Source organism: Rhea americana, unplaced genomic scaffold, assembly GCF_003343005.1.
Source record: "Rhea americana isolate MKP2758 unplaced genomic scaffold, rheAme1 scaffold_35, whole genome shotgun sequence".
Classification (NCBI taxonomy): domain Eukaryota; kingdom Metazoa; phylum Chordata; class Aves; order Rheiformes; family Rheidae; genus Rhea; species Rhea americana.
In genome coordinates this window covers 4,090,938-4,096,826 of record NW_028186479.1, presented here as the reverse complement: position 1 = coordinate 4,096,826, position 5,889 = coordinate 4,090,938, and the positions used below count along the sequence as shown (strand labels likewise).

The 5,889-nt window shown below is 45.5% G+C and overlaps 1 protein-coding gene across 1 annotated transcript in view; it reads left to right on the top strand.

Moving 5' to 3' along the window:
• The first annotated feature begins 4,707 nt into the window (after positions 1–4,707).
• Positions 4,708–5,889, top strand: part of ENTPD3 (ectonucleoside triphosphate diphosphohydrolase 3) — a 22,049-nt gene continuing 20,867 nt past the window's right edge. The window contains exon 1 of the mRNA XM_085311836.1: positions 4,708–4,753. The gene's annotated coding sequence lies outside the window, so the exon portion shown is untranslated. The remainder of the gene's footprint in view (positions 4,754–5,889) is intronic.

Sequence of the window (5,889 nt, the reverse complement as noted above, 5' to 3'; positions counted from 1 at the left end):
TCTCTGAAGAGAGAAACAGAGCATAGCTCAGGAGCCCAGCACTAATTAGCAGTGGCTGGGCTTTCTAATCAGGCCTACAGAGAGCGAATGAAATCCTGGGATCAGCAATTAATTAATACCATGAAAGGCTGACTTGGGTAAGATTTCTTTTTTGCATCTTTGTTCAGATGTCGGTCCTTGCTGCCAGGTTGGATGTCAGGCCCGCAGTCTCAGGAGGAGTCCCACTCCCCGCTCAGAGGTGCAGGACAGGAGCAGAAACACCATGGCTCTTTCAAGGTAAAACCCTGGGCCAGGTGGCAGTTAACAAACCACTAACCCACAAGGAAAGAAATAAAGAAATTGGCAGTTTCCAAACTATCCTCTCAAAAGCTGCTCAGAGCTCAGATTGCTGTAAACCTTGCACTAATGGTACTCATACAAGTTCAAACCAGTGCATAAGCACTACGCAGCTGTTCTCCCTGCCAGTCTGTTAACATCCTAAGCCCAGCATGGACATACTCTCACTCATTCTTATCAGAAATGTTAAAGAGTCTACAAAAACTCTCATTCAGACATCCATTTACCTATTCTTAATGTTTATGTTTTTCATAAACTACAGAAAGCCTCCCCCAATCCTGTGTATCATATTTGGTGAAAGATGTATTTTCACTGGTAGAGAGATGCGAATGTCATATTTAAAGGGAGGCACTGCATGATTTCCCTCCCACAGGTTTACACTTCTCTGCCTACCCACCCATCTAACTACTTCTCTGACTCCTCTCTACATGCCTGCCTGAGGTAGGTTCATCTACCTACTGTATCTATTTACTGCTCCCCCACTTTAGCCCTCCTTCCCAGCTTTCTCTCTTCTGAAACACAGAGATTCAGGTTTGTCTCTCTTTCAGGAAAAGGGAGGAAAAAAAAGAAGAGATTAAATTTCTCTTTCAGGCTCTCCCTACTAAAAGAAGGAAGTCTGTTTGCCCTGTGTCCCTGTGCACAACATGTCCATCCTGGGGAAGATGTGACACTCTGCCCTGGGGCAGGGACCTCAGGCCCAGAGCCACCTGCCCTGGAGAGCAGAGGGTGGGCAGATAGCCTGTTCCAGGCATGGACAGAGAGGGTTTTGGCAGGACATAGCCCACTTGGGAACAGCACTGAGCACTTACCAGTACCCGTTTTCACTGTGCAAGAGCCAGAGTCAGAGCCAGGCGGGGAGCTGCCTAGGCACAGGATCCCCACGCCTGCATCTCCTGCTGCACCTCCACAAGCACCAGTAACATTATTTCCCTCCAGGCCAGGACAGAGGTGGGAACGCAGGTCGCTACCATTTCCCAAGAGGCTGGCAGCCCACGAAAGGCAGTGTAGGAGCCTCTGATGGCTTGATGGTGGTGATGACTAGTGACAAGGGGAAGGGTGACTGACCTACTCATTTCTAGTCCAGCTCAGGCTCAGCTCTTGCCTGCATCACCTTTCACCACAGCTTGCCATTTACTGGTGTCTTTTCTAGATAGCTCTTCTTACGTAGTTTACAATGCAAGGATTTAAGTCAAACATATTCACACAGCAAGTAACCTGGATTCCACTGACTGACACACAATGACAGTTTGGAGGTCCTCTAAGACATGAGGCTTTAAGTTCAACAGGGATTGATCACACTAGAGCAACAGGCTGCCATGTAGCATAACTCATAAAAAGAGTAAATAACGAAATCATGGTTGGAAAGGATAACAAGGACAGCAGGTGAAAGGACGAAGAAAAAGGATACTACAAAACAAGAGACATATTCCCTTGAGCACTTCAGATCCTGTACTAGACAACTGAGCAGTCAGTACTTGTCAGCATTTTCACTTCCTGCTACGGTTCCCCATTCTCGTTTAATCTCTTCTCATCTCTTCATACTTTCCCACCCACTCAATAACAACTTAATTTTCCAGGAGAGCAAATGGAAGATTTGTGCTGAGATAATTAGCTCACAAAAGCAAAAATAACTCTGTATCCGCCGAGATAAAATTGAGGTAGGAGTCACCTTGTGCAAGAGGGTGGGCAACTCTCAGCCTTTGTGCACAACTTTATATGGCAATACTTCACTTGGACCCTAGTCATTCCTTCAATGAAAATACCTATTTCCAGACAGCTTTGCAGGCTACAAGAACAGCAGCACAGCTGGAACAAATAATGATTATGGGAGACAAACCAAGTAAAAAATGTTACTGGCAAAAAAATGATCCATGGAGACAGGCAAACTCAGGAAACAAAAATACAGGCCTCCCATGAATAAAACTTTTTTTTTTTTGATCAAAAAAAACCAGTGTGGAAAAAAAGCCCTTTGGGGGAAGATAAAGACAGAAAAGATCACGGGGGAAATATTAATGCCTAGGCTGTTGAATTGCTGCATGACCCAGAGGAACACATTTTCCTCTCACTGCTTAAAAGCTCCCTCCTCTATCCTCAGAACAGCCTATCTCTGAAACACAAACCCAGGAGCCAGAGAAGAAAACAATTACGATCATTACAGCTTCCACAAAATCTGTCATTAAACAGGTTTAACATCTCTTGAGACTGGAAGCCTACAATGTGTCCCACTCTTCCCTACTTGCTACTACAGTCTCATCCTTAATTAGGAATATCTCTTCAGCACTCATTCATTTTTGGTTTCACCTTATCGTGTGCTTCCATGCTATTTCTAAAATAAAAAACTTTCTCTGGAGTTTTTGCACAGATTCAGGTGTCTGATTAATCTTATCTCAGCAAGACTTGGGGTGTTCCTCTAACAAAAATTAAGACCTAACTGCTGCAAATCATCATCCAGAGTGTTTTTTTTTTTAATGCCAGATCAAAGTACATTTTTTTTCCTGATTGAAGACAATACTTTGTGTACTACAAACTATGCTATTTACACAACTACCTGTCAAATTCTTCATTTCCAAGTACTGGCATTTTGAAGTACTTACCATGACCTCATAATTTATAAGCTTACAAGTTTCATCTGCCCAAAAAAGTTGGGTTGAATTGACTTAGATCAACTGAGCAACTTATTCAGATATAATGAGTATTTTTCTATCAAAATCTTTTAGTAGCTTAATATATTTAATGTTAGTGCTGTCTCCTTTAATTTGACAGTGAGAAAACCAAAGATAAATTAGCATTCATGTGCTTGAAGTGTCCCTGCAATTGTGAGCACAAGTCTCTGGCAAACCCATCCTACAGGCTGTAGGATGATCCTTTGCTGTAGCTGATCACCCAGGTTGGACACGTGGTGGCAGCTGGATGTTAGCGCTATTGCTCTTAGCTATGCTTCTGGAGATAGCCTAGTCCCATTGAGCTGCCTAGTTTGGCAGGGACTACAAAGCAGGTGGTACCAATAGCTTTGAATCTGAATAGAGAGGTAACCCTTGGGATTGAAGGGCTGCAAATTCGTGAGGGTATCCACCTGAGAAAGTACTTGTTCCCTTTGAAGAGGCAGAGATGTACTATTCCTTCATCCATAGGATCACCTCTAGGCAAAAATGACTTCTGTCTCTGCCTTTGCTTTGGGAGTGAACTGAAGGATATGATCTAGGGACAGTCAGAGACTTGCTGTATCAGTTGTAGAGAAAGCCAGATCTGAATTCCCCAAAAGACTAGAGAGCAGCAGGTGGAGGGGAGAGAGAGATGTGGCTGTGTCCGAGCATGACTTGCCATCGATGTTGGAGGCCTGTCCAGCGACGGCAATACCCCAGCCAGGATGACACTGCACTGCACCTCAGGGCTCCCCCTGCCAGTGCCTTGTGGAGCCGGGCCTCCGCGAGCTGGTCCCCCACAGCCCATGTCACCCCGCCAGGCACTGCTGCACCCCACCAACTCCCCTTGGGTACCCTCTACATCTCTAATTGCTTTGACACTTCCATTGCGTCCCCTACCCACAGTCTTCTCCCACTGAATCAACTCACCCTCATCTTTAGCATCCGTATTTTTTACTTCCATTAGGGTTTTGAGAGGCTTTTATCTAGACAGAGCCAAGGGCTCCCCTCGACCCAGCGTGAGAGGAGCTCGCAGCTGCCATCTCCCCGCCCCGAGGGGTCCCCACTGCCACTACCGGCTTGAGCCCTCCGCTCCCTCCCCAGCCCGCGGTGCAGGGGGAGCAGTGGCTTGCGGGGCCAGGTTGGGAGGGGAGAGAAACGCGGCCGCTGCGCGCAGCGCGGCAGCTGCCCGCCCAACGGCCGCCGCGCTGAGCGGCGCGCGCGGCGGGGCGGGGCGCCCTCCCGCCCAACGGCCGCCCAACGGCCGCCCAACGGCGGGGGGCGAGCGCGCGGCGTGGCGCGGCGCGGCGGTGGCGGCGGCCGTTGGGGAGCGGTTTGTGGCTGGCAGCGCTGCTGCCTGCCCGTGCGCAGGGGCGGGCAGCGGGGGAGCGCTCGGCGCTTTGACTTTTTCGCAAGTCGCAAGCCGGGTGCGAAGCTCTCGTCACCCGGGACGGTGAAGGAGGGGGARAGTTCTGCGATTCAGCCGTTAATTTTAGTATCGTGTGGGGAAGGTGTATATTTTGTTTCTTTTACTCCTCCGAGGGAAAAGTCCCCTTCTTTTTGGCCGGCTACTCTCGAAGTTTGTGCCCTGTGAAACTTTGTCACGGTTTTTTATTGAGGGTTTTAAAATCCAGTTTTCCCTTTTTTTGGCAACACTTGAAAAGCATTCACCTACAGACCAGTACTAAATAAATATTAATGTATTTATAGCTCTCCAGTTATAGTTTGAAGGAAGGTGTCTATGGTGCTTGCACGTCTGCCATATGAACAAACAGGTTAGTACCTAAAACCAGTGGGTTTGATGTTTGAAGTAACTTGGAAAAAGGAATCTCAGCATATATTTTGCACTCGTATTGATACAGATGTATATTTAACTTAGCTAAATTCAAAATGCTGATGGCGTGAAGACATTTTTCCTTCGGTTTTCAGTTTTCTTTTGCAGATAGGCATTTCTTTTACTTGAGTGCGTAGAAAATGAACCTCCAGTACATTCCTGTGYAGTTCACTGTATTTGGTTTAATTGGGTGTGGAAACTATATGTATTTACGCTATTTCTTGCTTCACGATGATGATGTTTTAATAATGTAATGCAACTGCTTTTTTATTCATTAAAAATTTCTTTTAAAGTGTCTGTTGGCTTTTTGCCAACAAATGCAGCAACGCAGAGTGAGGACTTACTGTCCTGCCACTCTTTAAATCATGAATTGGGTAAACTTCTCTATATTTCTACAGATTTCAGTGAATGGGTAAGTATTACTTACTTATTTTTCCTGTTACTCGTTTTTTCTATTACCCATGTTCCCTAGTATATGTGTGACACTTAGGTGAGTGTAGCTGAAGGTAAAGTACAGCCCTGTGCTTCTGATCCAGTTATGTGAAATCTTAGAGCATCTCACACGATGCAGACAGGCTGGATGTCAGTTGTGACTTCAGGAGGACATGGAGTGTAAAGTGTCCTGACACAAAGACAGCTGCTTAAATCAGGATTTACGGCTTACTCTCCGTTGAAATTTTTTTGTTTGCCAAGATTGTATGATGAATATCTGCCCTGTCAAAAAGATTTTTGAAAAGAGAAATAGCACTCACTGATGAAGCCAAATCTCAGTACCAGGGAAGAAGAACTTCAAAAAACCAAGTTCTCATTTTTTCTTAATAAAAGGATATAACAGAAAACATTTCAGCGGTCATGATGGTGTTTTTAGGTGTTAATAGTGTAATAATGATTATTGCTTTGCTCTTTAGTAAGGCTTTCGTTCTTCAAGGACTCATTTGTCCTGAGCTTTTACTCTTTGATAACGACTTGCTTACTTACCTTCTCCTGCCCTGAAAGTCAGTGCTTTGATCCAGGAGTGAATGGTATGTGTTAGGTTGAGTATAGATACTTTTTCAGTTGCTTCTCAGTTACAGATAA